General features: G+C 48.4%; 1 protein-coding gene and 1 long non-coding RNA gene across 7 annotated transcripts in view; one reads left to right on the top strand and one right to left on the bottom strand.

The window, feature by feature from the left end:
• The window catches only part of LOC142559951 (uncharacterized), a 205,669-nt gene that overhangs the window by 123,097 nt on the left and 57,847 nt on the right, over positions 1 to 24,725 (bottom strand). The window contains exon 1 of one of the 5 annotated variants that reach the window (XM_075671654.1): positions 11,028 to 11,269. The exons of 3 other annotated variants lie outside the window; for them this stretch is intronic. The gene's annotated coding sequence lies outside the window, so the exon portion shown is untranslated. Of the gene's footprint in view, positions 1 to 7,337; positions 7,358 to 11,027; positions 11,270 to 24,725 lie in introns of those variants that run through there. One more of the 5 variants, XM_075671656.1, reaches the window with a different exon arrangement.
• The window catches only part of LOC142559953 (uncharacterized), a 96,354-nt gene continuing 79,821 nt past the window's right edge, over positions 8,193 to 24,725 (top strand). For both annotated transcript variants that reach the window (XR_012823263.1, XR_012823264.1), the window contains exon 1: positions 8,193 to 8,255. This is a non-coding gene — a long non-coding RNA (uncharacterized LOC142559953). The remainder of the gene's footprint in view (positions 8,256 to 24,725) is intronic.

A 24,725-nucleotide genomic window follows, 5' to 3' on the forward strand; every position in this document is an offset into this window, starting at 1 on the left:
GAGAAAACATAACGGGAAAAAGCACCAAAGGACCAAGTAACTTACCACGTCCTACGCGTCGAGAAAGAAGACTTGATTCCCGGTCACATGTATATGAAGGCGGTGACGATGATCGACGTGATAACGACAAGAGGAATAAGCTCTTTGTGGATTGGCTCGGACGCCTAATGCGTGATGAAAGCACGCGCGCAACGGAATTAACCTCGATTCATGCAACAAAAGAGCCCTACAAGTTGCCCTAAAATGCTTCAGTGATTGAGCTTGTATAGGGTGGCCATTAATAGGGCTACCCTACAAATCGTTAAGCGCCATCTTTACACGTGGCTACGCGGTTAACCTCCCTTTCTTTCTTTGCGATTATATTCACATTGCATTCACATAAGCTCTTTGTGGATTGGCTCGGACGCCTAATGCGTGATGAAAGCACGCGCGCAACGGAATTAACCTCGATTCATGCAACAAAAGAGCCCTACAAGTTGCCCTAAAATGCTGCAGTGATTGAGCGTGTATAGGGTGGCCATTAATAGGGCTACCCTACAAATCGTTAAGCGCCATCTTTACACGTGGCTACGCGGTTAACCTCCCTTTCTTTCTTTGCGATTATATTCACATTGCATTCACATAAGCTCTTTGTGGATTGGCTCGGACGCCTAATGCGTGATGAAAGCACGCGCGCAACGGAATTAACCTCGATTCATGCAACAAAAGAGCCCTACAAGTTGCCCAAAAATGCTGCAGTGATTGAGCGTGTATAGGGTGGCCATTAATAGGGCTACCCTACAAATCGTTAAGCGTTAATCGTTAAATCTTTACACGTGGCTACGCGGTTAACCTCCCTTTCTTTCTTTGCGATTATATTCACATTTGAGCGTGACGAGGTCCTGGCACGCGCTGCGGGCACGCTAGTGCATGCACAAACGGATACGCAGAAAGGCAAAACACGCAAGGGAGGTAAATATTACGCAACAGCGAAGCGGACCGCGCCAGTCTTCACTTTCCCATTTTTTCGCCCAACACGGAGGTGGTGCGCGCGCGGCTACGCACGCCGTGACAGTTGCGAAGATTTACGCCCCAGCACGAAAATTACGGCGTCGCGCCTGGCGCGGAGCTCGTACACTCTTCAAGGTTTCAAGGTCACGACGTAACCGGCTATTTCGCACTACGCAACCCAGGGCCTCTTCGTCGTTTTCACGAGCCTGGCGAATGTTTGTAGGGGAAAGCCTTTCCGGCCTGTAAGAGGAACCTTCTTCAATTTCTTTTTCCTTTTTTTTTTTTCGAAGAAGCGCTTCAACATAGCAACGGTCTTTCAATGCCCGAATGTTGAGCAAGGCGGTAAAGGGGGTAAAGGCGCCATTTTGACCTAGTAGTCAGAGAGGCGGTAGCAGCCCTCCGAACCAATCAGAGCTGACAAGATGGCGCATTCGACATAATGGCGGAATTCGACTATACGTCCAGAATACTATCAACTGAGAGGTCGCACGGTGGAGGATAAGGAAGACGCAAGACGTATCTGCGCATGCTCGAGGGAAGGGAAGCGCCAAGACTGTCAGTCACGGACACGTGCGGGTACTCCCGAAATATAGCTGTTTGTATATGCATGCCGATCTCAGTACCACGCAACAACGGTGTGCATAATACGGAGATGCGCGCTTCTTTTTTATCACTTTCCGGCAGGGTGGCTACGTGTCACATCCTTAAACGTCTAGAGGCCTGACGTTCCTTGCTTAAGCCAGCTCAAAACTTCGGATAACAGAACATATGCGTAACTTCTGTATCCAGTCCGAGACGTACGTTACCCTAACATTTTGAGTGTCCAATATAGATACCTATTCTCAAAGCGAAGTTCTCGCAATTTTCTCGCAGTCAGCTCGAGCTCATATATAACGGAACGTGCTGTCAGTTAGATATTGCTACAGCTAAAACTAGAAGCAACAACTCGTGTAAGAACAGAGGCCCATAATTTTCCAAGAAGCCTTAAAGAATGCACACATCAAAACTACCGGCGGAGCTGGGCGCAACTAAAGTGGAGTTGAAATGGTACGGCACGTACCGCGAGAAAGCGTTACGACTAAAATTGCTAGCCTACAGCTAGTGATTACCTTTTAAAAAGAGCGACGCATCTCTCTTGGCGGCGTGCCTATTTTGACAACTCCGTGCTTATATATCCCGAACTCCGCATACAATAACTGCCGGGGAGAAAATTATAGGCGTCAACGTATACGGCGTTCTTTGGACATTCGTACGGGCCCTTCTGAAAGAGCCATCGCCGGCCTTCCCAGTGTTAAAAATAGTTAAAAATATAGTCGCGAAGGTATATGCGCAGACGTTACAAGAACGACTACGAAGCAACTGGACACAATTTTCGGCTAAATAAAGTGAGGAAAGCTGGCTGGGGGAAGGAGTAGAGGAATTTATACCTCGGCTGTCTTCCGCGGGTTCTTTCCACGAGCTTGCAATTTAAAACACCGGAACGAGCGACGCTGGTCCTTCTGTGCAACGCCGCACAGTCAGAGAGCTTATGTTGCGTAACGTGTAATTAGAGTGGAATAAGAAACAAAATGACAGGGGCTCTTTCCCGGAGTGGGCGGAGCGCGGGAGCGCCACAGCTTTCGGAACATTTCGAAATATCATTGTCCCGTGCCGGCTGCGTGTGCGGCAAAGGGCTCCGCTCTGCGGTAGGTCCCAGCCACGGAGTCGCCGAGAAGGAGAACCGAAATCTGGTTCCTCGAAGGAGCGCGAATGTTGAGCGCCTGGCGACAGCGTTGCTTCTTTGAAGCTGAAGCCAAACGATCGTGTGTACACTCCGACGAGAACGATATATGTTTAGCACGAATTAAAATGCGTGCGGGGCGGTTATAGCGTACAGAAAGACCGAGACACGCAATTTTCGGCGCTTTAATTACAGGAAGACGGCGAGAGCGATTGCTTGCGAGAAAAGAATTGCGCGACAATTATTACAGACATTACGCTCCTCCCGTGATGCTTGTCGGGATGCGGAGTCAAAAGCTCTTATTACGGAAAACGAGATATAAAAAATTAATAACGACCCCGCGCATCGGCGTAACAGAACTTCTGAAGAGGTCTTCCGTTACAGGCTCCTGCGTGTGCAGTTGGACGAACCGTTTTCAAAATGAATGTATCTCGAATTTGCTTTCGTTGGGTTATTAGACGTAATTCTTCGTGCGCGTTGTGATTTTATTGTTGTTTTACCTAACCAGTCCCTGTTTCATTATTTCGTAGGAAACATATCGTAGGACAGCGTAAAGGAAGAGAGTCTCGACTTCGCAGAAAACCCGCAAGCAGCAGATTACTTCGCACGAAATCTCGGCACACCAGAGACGAAGGAGTTACCACGCGTTGTCGCTCCATGCTTTCGTGAAGTTCTGAAGCTGGAAGCACCCCCAATAGTCTCGTGGCACCATTTGGACACAGCTGCTCAAGATTCCCAGAATTATTTTAAGGCAATTTCCCAACTGTTCAAAATTTATATGCCGTGCATCCTTACTTGCTTTTGGCGTTTGTCCATTTTTTTGCTCCGCGGTTCGGTGTATTTCCAAGTATCTCTCGCAACAGCGCGGCCAGTTTTTTATTTTATTTTAACTTTTGGGTGACTTTCGCATGAAAATATCAAGTTTGTTCGGATCGAAAGGAAGTACGACACAAGTTTACGGCCTTCGAGTACGCAGCTTTACGATCGGCATGCTTAAGTATTCTCAAGGCTAATGAAAAATACAAAAGGCTCTGTGCTTTGGCGGACTATCTCGCTTGCGAAATATTCTTTGTTAATAGCTCGCGTCGACGCCTATACACCAGAAGCACTCACGTCGTAGGTTGGAGCGAGGGGGAGGGGGCAAAGAATCCACTTCCTTGAGCCGTCAAAAGCGTTGAGGTCCGACGAGCGAGAATTCATTACTACGGGATAAACTATATACGAAGGCCAACGGACCCGGCTGTCATTAAAACACAAGCTCGCGGCACACACACTGTCAAGGCCGACAGGCCGCTCCCATTTCCATCAAGCGAGCACGAAAGAGGAGCATATAGCTTAGAACGCGAACTGAGAAGTCACGTCGATGAAAAATAATTGAGGTACAAAAGAAAAAAAAGAGGCTCTAAACGTCGATCGAGACAAGGACGGCGTTTTTTGAAGGTACGCACGTGAGCCTGGGAGGAAACATCTTGGTTGGTGAACTTTCCGCAGCGAAATATGAGAGTACACAGCCAAGGCACGAGGCGCGCTGAAGCGTTGAACCCGGATGCGCGGCAGGCAGGTATTAATACCGGACCATGTGACGGTGAGCAGCGCTGGTATAAAAGTAAAAAGAAGAAGCGACTCTATCGACCTTTAATGCGAACCAGAACTTGGACGATACGGTTACGCTCGATGCGAATTTCTGTCTGATAGGAATTTTTCAGAACTCCCGGTCAGGATGCGTTACCGAAAACGTGAATAAGTGGATCAGAGGGGTAGATATTTTTTGTGCGAAGTGGGAGATAATGAATCCAGATAAAGCACAGGAGAAGTTAAATGCTATTTTCATTAAAACATAGAAATAGTATGATAAAAAGAAACGAAATCTGAAAAGAAATAGTAGAAGTGAAAGTGGAATAGTAGCGAAAGCGAAAAAGAAATAGCTAGAACATTGCATGTTCTTGCTATTAGCGTTTGCCACTCTATATAGATGGACACGTGTCTGTGACGTTAAGTGAGGGATTGATAGGTGTCGTTCATTTCCGCAACTAAATCGTTGTTGGAAGTTAGCGTTGTGCGTGCGTGCATGCGTCTGATCACCTGCGTCCACATACTGGTATCACTTCACAGAAACCCTATGTGATGACATATCAACAAGCCCAAGCAACAACACTGATCGGATAATCGGCGATCTCTGGAAGAAGCCTTCGTCCAGCGGTGTAGTTATAAGATATGATGAGGAGGATGATTTCAGACGCTGTGCGAGCAAAGTGGACGTCAAATCCTGTCCAGTTTGCAGCAGGCAACGACCGACCCCGGTAAACTTGCTTCTTTGGGAGTCCCATGCACGAGGAAGAGTCAAGGGCCTCCTAGAAGACGCCGAGACGACAGAACTGCCAGTAGAGCTCGTAGCGAGACCCCCTGACCTACACCTGCCATTGAGAACCGCCAGTCGAATACACCCGGCCCCGCATAGGCGGCGTACGCATTCGCACGCGCCGCCAACAATGACAGATAAGCCTTCGTTTCGAGTGTCACTCAAAGCGTCTCGGCCTTTCGGCTAATATCAAAGTGTCAGTCAAAGGCTACCGTGCGAAGCGTCGGCCGCAGTCGGTTGCACGAAGGATTGCGCGGGAAAGGTCTGCCGCGATGTGTATTCGCGGAGACGAATATGCGGCAGCGGTGCGTTCGTATAGTGATGTGTCCGTAGCGTTGGCACTGGTATATATACCTGCTATTGATTCTGCAGTGAACGGCATTCGGTTCGTCGAAAAAACACGGAACATCTGACGCCGACACACTGCTCGCGTGCATAGCTAAAGCTCTAACGCTATATGAATGGGAACATAGGAAACGATGAATGGGCAATAATCAGTGGGACAGATCACTGAACAATGTCGAACTGTTGATCACACGTGAATACGAAATAGCAACACACCGAGTGAACCGTACGGAAAAAATATATTTGCTCAAGAACACAAGCATCAAAAGAAGACGAAGACGACGAAGTAGACGATCTAGAATACCTTGGCTGAGAAACGTTTCGAATAAACAAAATAAAGCGCAACGTACAGGTTACGTGCGGCCCACATAGAAGGCGACGTGCCTTTTGAAATGCCAGCAGCGCCGAAAGCAGAAGTGTTGCCGACACAATGGCAGGCAGCAGAGGTATATAGAAACATCGCGGAAGAACCGAAGCTTCCGCGTGCTGCTACGCGAGATCGACGCGCCGAGGCATACGTGGGGCGAGACAGGTCCCGAACTCTGCGCGCTGCCAGGGCGCCATGCCGACCAACTTTCTCGTCGACTACACGCGTCGAGCACGCTCGCAACGCACACGTATATCGACGCGGCGCAGTCCAGATATCGACAATGGAGCTCGCAGCATTTGGCAACGCGTTGGCAACAATGGGCCGCGCTCAGCGCCGGCCAACAACACTTTGCGCACGGCAGGAGTGCTTGGGCTGCACAAAGCAGCCTTGACAACTGGGGAGAAAGAAAGAAAAAAAGGGGGACTCGGAATAGCGTTCACCCTTTGATGAAGCTGGCCAGCGTGCACGGTATACACGCACTTGTGTGCTTGAAAGCGAGAGCGAGGCATGCGAACACCAAACCTATTGTCGAAAATCATCGCACTTGGTGCTAGCGGGGGGTTCTCGCGGTCAAAGCACCTGTTTTTTTTTTTCTTTTTCTTCTTATCGTGCCCTACCTCGCACACTACTGAGAGCGGCGGGATTTGAACACCGCCTGTTGTGTCGAAAGACATTCTCACTCGATAATACCGCGCAATGCTGTGGTGTCTACGAGCTACGCTGTGTGTGCCGGCTTCATCATTAACGACGCCTAAAGACAACAAATCGTACCAAAGGTAATAGGAACAAAAGTAGTAAACTGAGAAGGTGAGGAACGTATCCGTGTTAAAAAAAAATAAAGCGCACATTCTCATTTCAGATTCAACCAACGACAATAAAACTGAAACCCAAACTCGAGCTCCGAAAATTACGTTGAATGTATTTAACGAGTCTCTCCGAGCAGATCGTCAGCTGTTCCAAGTCCACGCGTGGTCCTGTTGCAAGCGCAACACCTTTCTTCGGGGGAACTTATAAGCGCTGCATTTATCTGCAGCGCGACAGGAAACGCCGAGCTATAACGGTCGAAACACAAGCCTAACTACAGTGCACCGCAGTTTCGCGCAGAAGGCGAAAGCATAGGCTTACTTGAGTTAACCGTATCAATAGATGAAATGAAAGGAAGTTAGAAGGACAGTACGAAGGTCAGGTGCGGCTCCAGATGCCCTCGTTTTCAATGGGCGAACGAGTGTGCTCTTCCAACATTAGCACCACTAGCTAGACTGAGAAGGAGCGCTTTATGTAATGTGAAGTGCAAACCGCTGTCCACGCATCGCCATTTCATTAGCGGGAGGTTATTTCGAGTACAGATTCGAGTTGTAATCGTTGCCACAGCAATTCGAATAACACCGTTGGAGAACTGAAGACAAGTGTCTGCAGATTTTCATACTAAACACGCATTCACTCAAACTCCAAACGATATAGCGTTTCTGAGCAACAGTGTGCGGGAACAATTTTTGCTATATGCTTGAAACACGGGAGTAATAGTCAGTTATACGTTAACCGCATGCTCCTACCGTGCTGTACGCAAGTTTCAGCAGATCACGAACTAGCTGTCGCCGCGTGGTTATCGTATTTTTTGCCTTCTGTCCGCGGTAGTCATGGCCGCGCCTTGATCTGACGTTCCATGCATCTCGGACTTTCGTCTGTTGCGTCATACACCAGCAGACGGCGCCGCGGGCGTGCGCACGCGCGCGGATGAATACGTTGCGGGGAAGAACTCGTATTTGCGTCGTTCTATATGCATCTTGTTCGGATTGCATTGCGGCTAACGACAGATCTAACGCTTTCAAAACCTTGCACGGCTGCGACGCGGGCGCGGTTCTCAGTGCATACGCACGCACCGGCCAGGTTTTCTCTAAGGTACCCGGGCGTGTTTCTGAACGATCTGCGCGTTGCTGTCCCTTTGTGTTCGGCCCTCCCTTCAACGACTCCGCAGTTAGGAGCGGCGCGAAACGTAAAAGACATAGAAGAAAACACAAGTGCACCTGTAGCCTGCCCGAGATTTCTAAAGAACCCCACGCGTTCTTTTTTTTTTCCTTTTCGTTTTTCACTTCTTTCTTTCTTTTCGGTGGGAGCTAACGGGAAACGGGAACCGCTGGTGGCTGCATTGTCGTCTCCTGAACGGCCTCTGTTTTCTGAACAACAGCACCGGTTCACCGGACCTGACAGCTAAGCTGGAGGCGAAAAAAAAGAACAAAAAATAGAGAAAAGAAGAACAGACGTGCAAACAAACGATAGGAGACGACGCCTCCATGTTCGCGTCCTTTTCATAGGCCACGCTTCACAATGGTGAAAAAGGAAAGCTAAATATAATAAAATAGTGACTAAAACAGGCCAAGAAAAGAAATGCCTGTTTGTCGGGGCTTGGCTCGGCTTCCACAGGTAGGACGCGTTTAGCAATCACGTGCACAGTGGGGAAGATTCAAAAAAATGTGAGCAGTAGCACCGCACTTTTTTTGTCGGTAGAGAGCGTTTCCCGGGTAAAGGTGAGCGCAGATTAGAGTCCACACAGCCCAGCGAGAACGATATAGGCTTCGCCAGGGAGGCTTTAGAGTGCGATTCAACAAATCACGTGGGTAGAGTTCAAGAAGTGCCGTTTAGCTCGACAAATATGTCGCTTATACGTAGTTAGTCAGACAGAGTTAGTTCGAGCACAAAAGACGGGGCGAACATACGGAATGGACAACGACCTGGCATGTCAATAGACGTCCTTATTTTATTGTTATTGTTGCCATGTTCGTTGCGTTGGAAATAGCACTATGCCTTACACGATGTCCATCGCGATTGATCGGCTTGCTCACAACACCGAAATAAGAGTTGTTTCCGCTACGCAGCTTTTCACGTGCTAGCAGATTCGCGCGTTCGATCCCTGGTTCCTTGACGCTTGAGGTAACTTCTAGAACTCGACACAGTGGCACAAAGCAAGAACGAAGACGCGTGTGGAAGATTGCACGGTGGATCGTGCATAAGTATGGTTGGGGTGCACCGCTATCTGCGAAACCGGATCGGGCGCCGTCCGAGAGCCTCGCGGTGATGCGACGCCGGCCGGAGGCGCGCGGTCGCTCGCGAACGGTGACACAATTTCGCGTGCCCGGGCCTATCAACCAAAGCAGCCTGAATATCTTCTACCATTCCTACTTTGAGTTTCCTCGAAGACGACGAGATATCCCAGAGAGAGAGAGCCGGAACGCGCAGCGGGAAAGTCGGGTAAAAAAATAAAAAAATCGAGTTGCACTGAGCCCTCGTTTCGGAGCCACCACATACAGGCCGCCTCTGTTTTTTGTTTTCTATAGACAACAACGTTTGGCATTGCGCGATATTTAGCACAGATTGCCCTTAAAATGAAATAAAGCTGTGTTAAGGTGTGCTCAAGTGCGTGCTAAAGAAGTGTCCATATTTCCTTGTACGATCTATTAAATGCAAATCATACAAAAATGAAACACGAGAAATATTTTGTAAGAGGCATATGTGCCACATAAAAATGACATCTTCCACAAAAATTTCTGACAGTAAGCCGCAATTTTCTACAGCACTTCTTCAAAATTTCCGCCATTTCGACACAGTGGTATTGCCCCAAATTATGTGAAAGTTGTCAGTTAGGTATTCCGGGGTTCGCGGAAACATGTTGAATTAAGCGTCATTTCGAATAAAACGATTCCGTTACAACCAGGGTTCACAAGCTGACAGTGAGGGAACGCAAAAACGCTTGTAACACTAAAGGTTCGTTACCGTCAAAGAAACCCAGCTGGTGGACTCGGAGCCCTTCACAACGACAGGTGTAGCTTTGACGCATTAAACATTGTCGTTCAATTGCACGACAACGTGTCAATTCAGTTACAACCGGCGTTGTGTGTGCACCAAAGCTATCCGGTGATGTTTAGAGAAAATTTAGATGCGCGTTTGGGTACACATGTACAAGTCATGCACGTTCATGACTTCTCGCTTGCACGTGTTCCGGACAGCAAGGAGTACGATAGCTGTCCATAGAAATATATTCCCAAAAGTCTGTGTCATATATATACTTTAGGAACAACTGCGGCAAAGTCCAATGTCATGACGCACATTGCCACCGCTAGCGACTAAAGTGAAATTTGGGAAGTCTTAAACCTTTTTAATGACCCGCCGGGGTTGCTCAGTGGCTATGGTGTTGGGCTGCTGAGCACGAGGTCGCGGAATCGAATCCCGGCCACGGCGGCCACATTTCGATGGGGGCGCAATGCGAAAACACCCGTGTACTTAGACTTAGGTGCACGTCGAAGAACCCCAGGTGGTCAAAATTTCTGGAGCCCTCCACTACGGCGTGCCCCATAATCAGAAAGTGGTTTTGACACGCAAAACCCCATAATAATAAAAGAAAGTGTTTAGTGTCGCGAAGGCCTAATTAATTCATTAAAGTGGCGTACTTGTACAATGGCTTCCCGAAATTCATTTACACCGGTGTACAAGACAGCGACGGAGGCGAGAGAGTATTTTATTTTGCGTCAGTGCGTGAAGATTGACAAGAAGGTTGTGACGGAGCATCTTCACTATGCCTTACCCAACTACGCCTTCAAAATCAAACAGTTCGAAACTGTGAGCCCTGCAGCGAAATAGTTGCAACAACAAAATTATTTTGCGCAGCAGGTGGGGACTACAAATCTCCTCGTTTAAGCCGAAATTTAGATGGAACGTTGAACAGCGTAGATGAAAGTGTAACATTCCAAAACCTTGATTTTTCAATAAAACACCAAAGTCGTCAAATCAAGGGACGCGTCTCGGAATTAGGTTTAAATCGCATATCATGAACGAGCGTACTTTACGTGGGCTTCGGTCTTCGTAGCAATTTGGGAAACAGGTATTTCTTTCAGAAGCTAAAGTTCGCCTCCGTAAAGTGGTCTCGTGCCGAAATGTCTGCGCCACCTACATTTTGTCTCTCAACAACAGGGTTAGGCGGCACGCCACCTTGCAGTCACCACTTTTCGCCTTTCTGTCACATATAAAGGCTTCAGCACCACTCTTCCCTATACTCTACTGTGTTATCGTAAAAAAACATAAATAACATAAATGGGGCCATCCTCAAAGTACTGGTATTACTGGGTAAGGAACGGGATAGGAAGACCGGCTTCGGTTCTTCCTGAATCATAATTTTTGCTTTCCTCGAATGTAGGGTGCGGAATCCCGAGTTGTCTCCGCAGTGATTCACGGCGCCAGATGACAGCACTTACCGACGACAACTGAATGAGTGCGTTCCGGGATTACGTGTGACACACTGACGGAGTCTCCAGCGCAGACGACGCGCAGCAGCGACACGCCCGGGTCATGTCAGCGAAGAAGACGGAAACGACACAGTGGCTTTGGCTTCGGCTCCGGCTGTAAGTCGGCACCCGGAAGTTACGCGCGCGCGTTCCCCAGGCGAAACGGACGAGCTGCAGACGTATAATCAAGTGTTGCGAGCTGTCACCAGACGAAACACGGAGGTGGGGAGGCTACGGAGAGGAGGGGTAAAGATACGGTAGTTAGTGTATATAGGCGCTCTCGCGTGCCTGACATCTATCGGGAGAACAGATAACTGTTGTTTTTCATTCGAGCGCGCAGCTTCGCTTGCAGGCTAGAATCATCTGAGTGGGCAGAACACACTTCTCACAAACGCAAAGCTGTCCAGTTGCGATGCCACATTCAGGAACGTGAAAGCGCTCGTAGATGCAGGTGCAACTGGCACAGCCGATTAAGAAGACTGCTGCTTAACATTTTGCAAGAATCAAACTGAAGCTTCGAGTTACCCAAGCAGCTAAGTACGAATTGCACTTGAAGAGTAGCGAAAACGTGGACGACGAGGTTACCGAGCGTGTTTGAGCCTTCAGCCACTTATATTGTAGCACAGTGCGACCAACTTGCGCCGTCCATTTTCGCCAGTCAAGATGACTGGTACAAAGCAAGAAGCACACCAATGTTCTAATTCAGACAACAGAGAAGTTAACAGAAAAGTTGAGACTGAAATACAGTGGCCGAACGAGGATTATCACTGGAGCCCACGTTTCGACAAGGGGACTTGTCTTGGTCACATGAATAAAAATCAAAGAAGGTTTGTGTTTCGGATCGCATCTGCTGTCCCGGTTTTGCTGATTCGTATAGCCACGAAGCCACAAATGCCTGCACGAGCAGGCATTTGTGCAAAATGAGTATTTAAAGTCTAGCATACGAAGAATAGGTACCGCTTCCGTAGATGAGCGAATGTCTAACGCTAAATTTCACTGCTGTAGACAGTCGAAAGTCCATCTTGCAATTGCGGACGACATAAAGGATCCCATCTAACGCGAATGACAACGTGCGCATTTGCATAAAGCACTAAGCGCCGACCGGTACCCCGGCCGGCCGCCTCAGCCACGCACTGAATCAGCGAAAGACAAGAAAACCTGACCCGACCCTGTAGCGCCGACACAAATTGACGTCTCACCTCCGCAAGACAGGAAGCAGCCTGCGTGGATGCGTCGAGGGCGCCAGCGTCCGTCACGAGGCAAACATCTCGGTGGGAGACCGATCGGAACGGGCGCGACAGCCATCAGGGAAGCGAGGAAGGAGGCGTCCGACAACCCACGACGAGTGGGCCGCTGCAGCCAACACGCGGAAGGCAGCGCGAGTCGCGCCGACGGTTAAGTTGCGCCACGGACTCGCGTACCACCATCCCTGTTGCGCGCAGCACAACCAAAGCACCGCAAACCACAGCCGATTCAATCGGGATTAGTCGACGGGAAGCTCGAAACGGCGGGACCGAGCCTCGAGATGCTCATGGACAACCTGCGATCACTACGCAAATCTAATGGCAGTGTTACTTAATGCTGAAAGCTGGCCTACATAGTCGGTTACTGGAGAGTTGGTTGCTGAAATTAATTAGCGCTTTTGTAAATGTGCACTGGCTAAAGTCTACCCGTGCTATGTGCGCTCACGTCACATGAAAATGACCAATATAGCGTGCTGAGGTCAAGTAACCTGCTGAAAGCTTAACTGTAAGTTGTGTCATTTATCAGTTGCCGGCCTCTTAGAAGTTCTGTTGTTTGTGCCGGTTCAGGCGACTGATTTCACGATTGACAAGGTCGTTTAGAGGCGGCAGTTAATTACATTTTAATTGCGCGATGTTGGCTCTCCCGACTCCATCGCGCGCTTCGTCGCACGCGTGCCCTTGAATGGCCCGCATTTTCGTCCCGGTGACGACTGTGAAAGCTACAGCACTTCGAAGGGTGCGACACGTTCTGCAGCCGCTGAGCGCCGATAATCAGGCGCCTTTGCGACGCCCGTCTAACGCCCCCTCGCAGGGTGCGGTCAGGCTGAACTGCCATATAAACATGTTCATATTGTTCCAGAGCCGTTCCAGAGCCATATTGTTCCAGAACACGGGAGTTTCAGAACATAATACCACTGCCAGACATGTGCACTGATCGTCCTCCCTGCTGAGAGAAAGTGGTCGGGCTACCAAGAACGGCCGTTGAGTTAACTAAAGTATTAGTAAAACGGAAAAGCTCGACGAGAATACCGCAATAGACGTGCCTTCTTATATCGCTATGACTGCCTGTCCCAGAAGCCGGCCTGCAAGCAGCAAGTAGCCCGAGAACAGCTGTGCGTGTCACAGGTACGATTTTGCGTTTGCGCGTCTTTAGCTTTGATGATATGTTTCATGTTTTATTGAGTGGCGTCGCAAAACTACACTCAAACTCTCTATCATCTATTGTTGAAAGTAACAGTGTACGTTAAAATATTGTTTTTTTCTCTCCCTATCTCATACAAAGCGGGAAAGTGCAATACTTAATTCTCTTTGTGTTATTTTGTTTCTTTCTTTTGCAAATGATTCCTCTTGAGGTAGCAAACTGCTTAATAGCTGTAAGAATTCTCTTCATCTCGCATGATCCTCTTACTCACACAGCAATTTAAGGTAGTGAAGAAGCCGGAAAAATATTTCAAACTTTCAATAGGAAACTCAATGGATCAGCCAATCATGAGGTAGCAAACTGCTTAATAGCTGTAAAAATTCTCTTCATCTGGCATGGTCCTCTCACTCACACAACAATTAAAGGTAGTGAAGAAGCCGGACAAATATTTCAAACTTTCAATAAGAAACTCAATGGATCAGCCAATCATGAACCACAGTTTGGCCAGCTCTGCTCAATCGCGCATACAGGAAGCGTAGCGCGGCCTCTTCTTAGCGCGCTCAGTCTCCAAGGCTGTGCACAGAATTGAGACGGGACCGAGCCCATCGTCGTCAGCCCCCGGAAAGCCTACCACTCGTCCTGTCGCTCGTGTTTACAAACGCGTGTTTGTGAATCTGCTTCTTCTTGCCGCCCGACCAGCCTCCATGGTTCTTTCCGGCGTCAAGGTGAACACCGCACAGCGCATGTGACAAGCAGTGCTGTCGTAAGAGCACGCATCTCGTCGTGCGCGGGACACAGAAGCGATGCTTGCGCAAACGCAAACTTCCGGATCGTGTAGGTGCTCACGCGGAAAGCAGCGGGTGACGTCACGAGGACGTGTACGGACTGAATAGACGTATGTGTTTGGTCTTGCCGGTCGCCCGCTAGCGCTGAACCTTCGACGGGGGTGTTGCATCGGTGACTGTTGTCCTGGTCACGACGTCGCTATCTGTCGGTCGCGTACACTCGTCCGCGCGCGCTTAACTATATCACGAAATACACGCTCCTCGCGGCCTTCGTGGAACAGGCATGAACCAAACGTCAACTAGCTCTGTTCGTTATATCGTTACGGAAAACAACGACAATTTCGAGGACGCTGACGTAAACCGTGTGGCATTCTGAAAGCTGGAGCCGGCACAAACATATCAGGAGCCCACTTCGCCAAGTTCTTCGCGCGTACTCACGACCCACGTAATCTGTGCTTCCTCATAAATCTAAACTAACCTAACTGCCGGCAGGCATACACCGAATAAAAGTCGGGGGTGTTGACGGCGGTCAGGAGTGGGACTGCTGTCACAGCAAATCAGTTTAGAGCCGCGGGAGTATAAGCCTGTCGATACTGCACAAAGCTAGGGAAACGATGGAGCATGTTGTGTTATGTGAAGATATCTGCCCAGCGGTCGATTTAGGAATCACTGGCCTCCTTGAAGCCCTTGAGTTCAGCGAGAGCAGGGGGAACGTAAACATGTCCGCAATAGAGATTAGTAAGGGGTGATAGGAAGATTCGTGGAAGTAGGGAAACGACAAAAAACGAAGGCGTACAAAAACAAAGTTCGCAATAGGTGTTCATAAAGTTTGTTTATAGGAATTCATCGTGGCTTTTGCTTTTCCTTTTTTTTTCTCTTTTTTAACATAGGTAGGACATTAGGCAATAAAATACAAGAGCTTGGCGGCGCCACCCACCACCCCGTTCCAAAGGGGACGCTCATAACACCCATCAATCCACTGTGTCGCAGGAGCTTGGAGACGTCCCACTTTTTCGTGCAGTCTTCCATCAGCGCAGCCTGTTTGGGTCCTGAAGTAGGGTCACGTCAATCACGTGGTTCACTGAGATTAGTCAGAAACTCGGCGTACGTTCAACAGGTGTAAATATTCGTCACACACGTCCGCAGGCAACTGGGGTGTGGAGAACGTTTGTCAATAAAAACTCTGCGCAGAAGGCGAAACGAGTCCATGTCATGAAAACGTGCCCCTCTGGATATGATATCGTAGCATTTAGCCTACAAACTAATATTATTGCCAGGCTAAGCAATTGACACCTTTGTAGTTCCTATTTGCCAATTTAGCTTTAGTTTCTTCCCAGTCATCACAACCTCCCACAGGCAGGGCGCGGTGCGACATTTGGGCACGTCGCTGCTGTAGCATAACCTCCCTGCATGCATTGTGCAAACAGCGCAACGGGCACGGATACCTTTTCTCATCTTCCTGGATGACTCCTGGTACGTAAGGACCACATAAATAATTTCTTAGATCACAAAACTATCTAAGCTCCTATGGGGCAATAAAGACCGAGATTAACTGAACTTAATCTCGTCAGTTACCCACTACTCGCTCACTGACCAATGAGTTATTCTTTTTCGCGCCATGTGTGCATACGGTAGAAACCTACCGCCTTCCCGACTGCATCTTATTGCGCAAGAATGACACCGTTAGTTCGTGGAGCTCTTTTACGTCGAGAGCAAGCCGGTGTTTGCTTGCATATCGACTCGGCCGATTCGACAAATCACCCATTGTCTCGCGCCGGCCTCTCGACAGCATGACAACTGCTGCTGCTAAGTTTCGAGAAAGTCGTTCCCTCTGAAACGTATAGAGAAAAACGCAGATACGCTTGCGCCTGCTGCTGAGAGAAGGGGAAAAAAAAGAAAACAAAGTCGTCTGCTCGCCCTTCTGTTTTATTCCATACCGAGAACGAGGCTCAAGCGCCACGCAGGCTTACCAGGGGGGCTTCAAAACTATTCCCTACACCGCGATCGTTCTGATCCGTTGAGGCGGCGCCACACGTTGCCTATGGCTGTCAGTCACGCTCCAGAAAAGGCGGTCGTTCTCCCGCGCTAGGGAGGTGTCTGTTTGCCGAGCGATATCTGTTCGATTCTAAGCGTACGCGTGGCAGCGAACAAGAGAAAATAAGCGAGTTCCTGCAACGTAAGGGTCCTTGTAACCGATGCGAACAGGAGCGCGAATGGTACGGCGTGGATAAATGCCAGAAGCCGAAGGAATGCGAGCGGAAGCCGATGAACCGGTAGTTTTGGCCGTTATGCAGTGTGTCCCGATCGAACGCAGCGCTTTTCTTCTTTTTAATATTTTCCTTTCTGCTCGATCTTGGTAAAAATTGAGCAGACTTCGCAACCCACTTTACGAAGAGAGTGAGGAAGGTAAATGTGAAGGAAAGAGAGGGAGGCTATAACCAGCGTCTGATTGGTTACCGTGTACTAGGGATGAGGGGGTACGAAAGCTGCGAAAAAGATAAGTACGAATAAACAAGAGAATACTTATGCCATAAACACATATCTAAGATATGCCAGACTCCTGGCCAATCCTCCTGAAGTGGTGTGTGCCAATGACTTTCAGGACACCACCACCACCATCATCATCATCATCATCATCATCATCATCATACTGCGTCTGCGCTGTCATACAGTCAATCGGTGCGCCACACCCTCACACACAGTGTCTGTGCCAGATAGAAAAAAAACATATCCGACCAATTTTAAAGATGGCGGGCATTTGCTCGCCAGGCTGCTGTGGCTGTGTCCAGGGGCAAAAGGGTCCCACAAGAGAGAAAGTGTTAAAGGCAGCGAGATGCGCAAAGACCAACCCAGAGAAGGCTTATTAACGAAGAAGGAATGCACTTATTTATGCCGTGTGGAAAACCTTGCGTATTAAAAAGAAAGAAAACGGCAGGGATCACAGCCTGCCGCTTGTCTGCTAGCACGCAGCTGTAGCCACTCGAAGCGCAAAAGTTTCGGCAAACACTGTCATTAGGTGGATAAGTTTGTGCATCTCAGAAAATGTTTGACCTAGGCAGCTTGTCACGAAGCTCCTGAAGAACGTGAGACAGTCATCAACCTGACGGCCAACTAACCACAGTCTGCACCACACGGCATGCAAATACTAAAGAGAGAGGCGGTCACACTTGAAAAATGGCCAGCAATAAATTTTGTTCATCCGCATGATATGTATATATGAGCTTAGTTCCGCTGCCTCAAGGCCCCGGCTGCAAACACGGCCAGGTGAATACATGCGCCTGGCGCTAAAAGAAAGAAAGAAAGCCCTCTTTTCAAAGTGTTCCGCACTAGCAAGCGAGGGCCTTTTTGCTTCAGGTTGCTTCGTACGTAGGTTGGGTTTATCTTAATTATGACAATTGCGTCACATGTGTTCGAGTGTGACGTCACTAACTGCGCATAACAGCATTGTGGCGTCGCTTCTGTTGCTGACGATGTCACCAGTTTATAATAATCACGCTAGGTTCACTTAGCGTTCTGGCATTCGCGCCTTCCATTGTTCATGCAATTTGCTATCCATCTCTAAAGGAGAAAATCGCTGTAAGATGAGTTACGACAGAACGAGGGATTGGTGCTCTATGAGAAAGCATATTTACTCGGCGCAGTATTCTGCGGCCAATACGTATATTTACACTAACGAACCAAAATATGATCGCACTGGCCATCTCAACTACGCATGTCTACCCCGACATAATGGTTACACTGTAAGCAGGCCTCGAAAGAAAGGCCCAGTTGTTCAAGCGCCAGGTTGAACGTCACTCTCTTTCATATTCTTCCTCTCCCTCTCTCTGTTCAGCCGCTGAGTCTTTCTCGAACGGACGCAGCAAAGAGACACTGCAGGTGAACTACACGTGTATACCATAGCTTAATTGTTGCAATAATCAAGTCTTAACAGAAAGGCGCACTCGTTCAGCCGAGGATCGAGCCTTCCACGAACAGACATGTGCACTCCTGCACAGCGAAAGGCCGGCCCCTGCACGGCGGAAGACGTCGTGGGGCCCAACGGTGGCCAGCAACGGCGGACTCCAGGGCGAGCCAAGGCAGAGCGCACGCGCAAAAAGAGAAGCAGAGCACCCCCTCCCTCCCACCCGGCCGGGCTCGCGAAGCGGCCAGCCATAAATTATTCAACTTGCCGGGCTTCACGGCTGGGCTGAGCTCCGTTGCCAAGGCCGACTGTGAGGAGGGCCAGGTGCGTGCACGCACCGCGAGCCCTCCGGACGCGAGCACCTGTCCTCGTGGCCGCGCGCGTCTTGGGACGCGTGTCAACAGTGAAGCGCCGGTCGCGTGACCGCGGCAGCCTCCCTTGATAACAGCAGCTGCATGCAGACCGGCGGCAGGACCGCTCGCTCGATCGCCGAAGACGCCGGCGGGCCATTCGACGTGCCTCGTTTCACGCGCATCGGGCAACAAAAGCGGGATTCGTTCTTTATCGTGCCTTCAAAAAAAGCTGTCGCGGTTCCAGTTCCGGGTGGAACAGGTTGTGGCTCTTTAACACGGACCCCTTATTTTCTCAGTGTAACCCTTTCAGTCGTGGTGTACGCATCTGTGCGCGCTATTTGCTTTTTTCTTGCAAGTTTATTCTAGTAGTAGAAGGACAGAACCTCTCACCTTTCGCATCCCCTTGCACCTCCCCCAGTACAATGTAACCAACCGGAGATAATCTCTGGTTAACCTCCCTGTCTTTCCTTTGCCTCTCTCTCTCTCTCTCTCTCTCTCATCACTCACTCACTCCCACACACACACACACACACACACACACACACACACACGTACACACACACACGTACACACACACACGTACACACACGCACACACACGCGCGCGCACACGCACACACACGCACACACACACACACACACACACACACACACACACACACACACACACACACACACGCGCGCACACACACACACACACACACACACACACACACACACACACACACACACACACACACACACACACACACACACACACACACACACACACACACACACACACACACACACACACGTCGTGCTGCCGGTCAACTCAACACTCTGCTTACCTTCTGCAATTCACTTCGAACTGCAAAGTATTGAAGCACATGAACACTTCACTAAACGCACAACGCGTTTAGTCAGCAATGATGAAGGAATAGATTTTCCTCCATCGCAGTGACTGCGGCGAATGACTGTATAGCTAAAGAATTGAATGAACGGTCCCCGCTGAGATGATAGGAAATTCTTAAGTAACATGTTTTAAGTAGCATTCGTAAGTAACAAGTCTGACGCACAGCATCGAGACTAGGAATAGTAGCTGCATGAGCGAGAAGGCACTGAAAATTATAGTGAGAAGATGCGACGCCGTCCTCAGAAAAGTGTCAGCACGTTACCGGCTTTATACCATCAAAACCCGCAACCTCAGGAAAGAACGGGTGTGGTGCAGCAGCGCGAAGAAGAACTGCGAAGTGATCCCCGTACGTAAAGACGACACACGTGATAGAAGAACAATAGTATTTGTACTTTCAGTTTCTGTCGGTTGATGTCGTGTTGAAGCCTTCCTATTTAACGCACAGACGTCAAGCGCAATAGCGCTATACGGCGGCTGCCTTGACATCACACTGGTTCTTCCTGAAGAAGTATGCCGCGCCTATAGCATAAGCGGTTGTGGCGGCAATGGCTCATCTACTATATCTTTAAGGGCTGTCTTTTTATTACAAGAAACTCAGCAGTAGCAGTCCCCACCATATATATAAAGAAAGAAGCTAAAGCTTCGCGTAGCCTGTAGATGCACCAAGCTATAGCTCCATGCTCTATAAGGCTCTCAGCAAGATTCGGAATAAAGTGAGGCCTGAAAGGAATATGGTTAAATAAACAGCCTGTAGGCGACGTAAAAACAAATGTCAAGGGTAACTGAGAAGGTTCTAGCTGACACCATCCTCAAAACGTTCCTTTCAATTGCTAGCGGCGGCCACGTCCTTGGTACAACAGCAAGACAAAATGCATGCGATATTCGCAACCTTTCCCTACAGATAATGTTAAATTTTCTTATACTTTTGGTGCCAGCAAACTGACGTTCAAACTCTGCAAGCTCTTCGCGTTTTCTTTTCTCTTTCTTTTCTTTCTTTCCTTTTGCGAGCAGGTCACATACCTGCCTTATTACACCCTAGAAATTTAATTTCGGTGAGTGTTCAGAACGTGAAAGCGGTGACACGTTTTGTAATGCGAAATCTTATCGTACGTCAGCCTAATCCGGGCTGAAGTTTACGGACACACGAGCATGAGCGAATTCTCGGTAATCGGGGCGAAGCTGTCTTTTTGAGCAATAAATCTGTTCCGCAACTCTGAAAAGTTAAGTGTACATTTAAGTTAAGTGAACTACTGGGAATACTATATGAAGACCGCCGAACATGCATTTTCCGATACAGTGAAACTATGTATGGTCAAGACTGATTCTTGTGGCACAAGCCTGGTGCATTTGGAGCTTTTACTCGGCACTCAGTAAAAGTCTTACTAGTCAATCAGTAAAAGTGTTAAAAAGAGAAACTCGTACAGCTTATTTTCTTAGCAGTAATAGCAAATAATTACGTATAGCGAAAGACACTACATGGGGAGTTACCTTCAGACAACGTTAGAAAAAGACGAGCTGGTTTTTATTTATTCAATTTAACGGGATCCTGCTTGACTCAAAAACTACAGGGATTGCAGCGACACAGCGCGAAGATGTCCCAACAAGCGAGCCACGCACAGAAAACGAAGGGCAAGCGGAGGACACTACATACACATGCGTAACGGAGGGCAGCAAAGGAAAAGAAATGGATTTTCCTCCTCAGTGAGACGATATCGCACATAGGAACTCTAGGATAGAATATGGATGGGAGCTCCATACCTTCTAGCACTTAGTAAGCAAGGTCTGGTCTGCCGCGCAGGAGTAGGGGGAGGGGGGGGGGAGAAGAAAAGAAAAGCACCAGCGAATGAGGACAGACATCAGGGGCACCGTTCCTTTAGTATACAGGGCACACCGTTTCCACACTTCGACGATAACAACAGTAAGTCACGCATTAGACTTGTTAAATACACCGGAACGAGATTACACGCGGGCTGACTGCAACCGATAGTGTTTCTTCCAGTTGGCCGGACTTTCCAGTCCTATACACCAGTCTCGAGGACAAACACAATCAAAAGCAGCGAATTAAACGCGAAATTCGGGACGTTCTCTCTGCCGCAAAACCCGAATCCACGTGGCCAAATATGAAGGGAAAAAAAAAAAAGCTAATTGGAAATAACAAGAGCACCTCAGCGGGTTAAATGGGCGGCGTCGTCCTCGCAACAAGATCACCGGTCGCGATTGTCAACTACGCCGGGCACGATGCCAGGCACGTACGACCTTAGAAGGCCGACCACGCGATCCACGAACTTTGCCAGACATCGGAATGCCCAATTCGCACTCCGCATTCGTCCACCCTTCCAGTGCCTCCCTCTGGTCACAGTGTGTGTTTCTCGGTCGCTTCTTGTTAAACGGATGCTAAGACTATAAACCTTTTTATTTAGTTAGTTATTTATTATTTTATTTATGGTAATTATTATTTGTTTTGAAGACCAAAGGGAAGAAGAGACAGAAACAAACCTCTTCGCTAGCGTTCCTTTTTTGCCGCTCTGGTGTCAGGCTGCTGACCACGAGGTGGCGGGATCGAATCCCGGCCACGGCGGCCGCATTTCGATGGAGGCGAAATGCGAAAACACCCGTGTACTTAGATTTAGGTGCACGTTAAAGAACCCCAGGTGGTCGAAATTTCCGGAGTCCCCCACTACGGCGTGCCTCATAATCAGAAAGTGGTTTTGGCACGTAAAACCCCATGATTTAATTTTTTTTTGCCACTCTCCAATCCGGTTTACTCTTGTCTAGAAACGGTCAAGCATGCACGTAGCGCCCATCTGCGCGATCTCTATAGTTACAACGTATCTTGGATGCAAGTGCGAAATTAAATTTCTCAGGGCTAGATACCAACATGATGGGGACGCTTTTCTTTTTCGCACGAACAGGATGACAGCAAACAAGACATCTCTCGTAGAAGGATGTTATCGAACAGTGCGGACGAGAGAACTGTTTTACGAAGCTTGCGTTTCGCTTTCTCTCTCCGAATCCAGCCGACTATTCTTAGCTGGCAATGTTCAACTAGTCGGCTGACACCCGCTACAGTGTAGTTCCACGGCAGCACGGAACGTGCCAAATTGCTTGTTCCCAAGGAAACATGGGCACTAAAACGGTGGATGTCTACTGTGACCACTGCCGAAACCATAGTTTCCTTTCTTTTTTTTAAGCAAAGTCGTTATTGTTCACCATCATCAGCGGCCGCAGCAGCCAATTTTTTTTTATTTTTTTTTGTATGCCCACTGCGGGACGAAGGCCTCTTCGTGCGATCGCCAATTATACCCCTGTCTTGCGCTAGCTGATTCCAGCTTGCGACTGCAGATTTTCTAATTTCATCACCCCACCTAGTTTTCTGCCGTCCTCGACTGCGCTTCTCTTCGCTTGGCACCTATTCTGTAACGCGAATGGTCCGCCGGTTATCTACCCCACGCATTATATGGCCCGCACAGCTCCATTTATTTCTTTTAATTCCAATTAGAATACCGGCTATCCCCGTTTGTTCTCTGATCCACCACCGCTCTCGTCCTGTCTCTTAATGTTACGCGTAACATTTTTTCTTCCATGGCTCATTCCACGGTCCTCAACTTGTTCTCGAGCTTCTTTGTTAACCTCCAAGTCTCTGCCCCCTTTGTTAGCACCGATAAAATGAAATGAATGCACACTGTTCTTTTCAACGACAGTGGTAATGTCCCAGTCAGAATTTGGTAATGCCTGCCGCTTGCACTCCAACCCATTCTTATTCTTCTGTAAATTTCCTTCTCTTGATCAGAGTCCCCTGTGAGTAATTGAACCAGATAAACGTACCCCTGTACAGACTCTAGAGGCTGACAGGCGTTCCTGAATTCTTGTTCCCTTGCCGGGCTATTTAACATTATCTTTGTCTTCTGCATATTAATTTTCAACCCCACTCTTAGATTTTCTTGGTTAAAGTCCTCAATCATTTGTTGTAATTCGTCCCCAGTGTTGCTGAACAGGACAATGTCATCTGCAAACCAAAAATTGCTGAGATATTCGCCGTTGATCGTCGCTCCTGTCCTAGGCCTTCCCAGTCTAATAGCTTGAATACTTCTCAGCATGCAGTGAGTAGCCTTGGAGAGATTTGGTCTCCTTGCCTGATCCCTTTCTTGGTATATAACTTTCTACTCTACCTGTCGAGAATCAAGGTAGCTGTGGAATCTTCGTAGATATTTTGCCCACGTATTCTCGCATGCCTCCCGTACTCCTTGGTTACGCCATGCCTATATGACTGTTGGTATCTCAACTGAATCAAATGCCTTTTCATAATCTATGAAAGCCATAAAGAGATGTCGATTGGACTCCGCGGATTTTTCGTTATTGTTCCTACGGCTCCAAATTCGTGACAACAGGTGGATGTAGCCACGGAGATACACAAAAGCGATATCGGTAGTCACGTGTTACCCTGCATAGAACATCTCGACAGCTGCGATCAACGACAGATTCATGAGATTGAGTGCAGAGGATACAAAAAAGAAAAAAAAAAGCAAACAACAAAAAACGCTAACAGAGTGAAAACATCTTCATTGCCAGTTTTTAAAGGGTCAACTGTACTGAAAGCTGCCGAGTTGGATAAATAGCCCTACCTAAGTTTATGAGAAAGGTAGATCGCAAATCTTGCAAGGAAGAACTGTCGCGTATTCCAACAGACTATTTTGATGAGTTGCACAAACACAACAGCCAACTCCTTTTTTCCTTGAGAGTCAACTGTATCAAGCTGATACCCCTAATTAAGTGCAAGTGAAACTCGATAAGATTACACTGCTCTACAAAAAATACTAGAAGTAAGTTGTGTGTAAACACACACACACACCAGACACGCACGCACACATTATTGTAGCGTATTAAAACCTCTCGGGAACTTAAAACAATCGTATAGAATGGTTTGATTTGCTAAACAAATATTGGCCTAACGTTTTCACTCGTAGCATTGCTCTTTCTTTCTGTCTAATTATTTAATTATGGGGTTTCGCGTGCCAGTACCACGATCTGATTATGAGACACGCCGTAGAGGAGCACTCTTGACTAACCTGGACCACGTGGGGTTTTTTAACGGGCACCTAAATCGAAGTACTTGTGTTTTCGCATTTCGCCCCCACCGAAATGCGGCCCCCGCGGTTGGGATTTGATCCCGCGACCTCGTGCTTAGCAGCGCAACCAAAGCCACTGCTTTCCTTCTACTTGAGAAAACTGCCACATGCACGGCAGTTCGAAATAACTGAATCATCAGTACTGAGACATACTTGGAGCATTTTCGTGCAACGCCCAGCTAGAACACGGCGTCTATTGCAGAGCGTGCGCACCTGTGTCTCCC

The sequence above is a fragment of the Dermacentor variabilis genome, chromosome 10, assembly GCF_050947875.1.
Source record: "Dermacentor variabilis isolate Ectoservices chromosome 10, ASM5094787v1, whole genome shotgun sequence".
NCBI classification, from domain to species: domain Eukaryota; kingdom Metazoa; phylum Arthropoda; class Arachnida; order Ixodida; family Ixodidae; genus Dermacentor; species Dermacentor variabilis.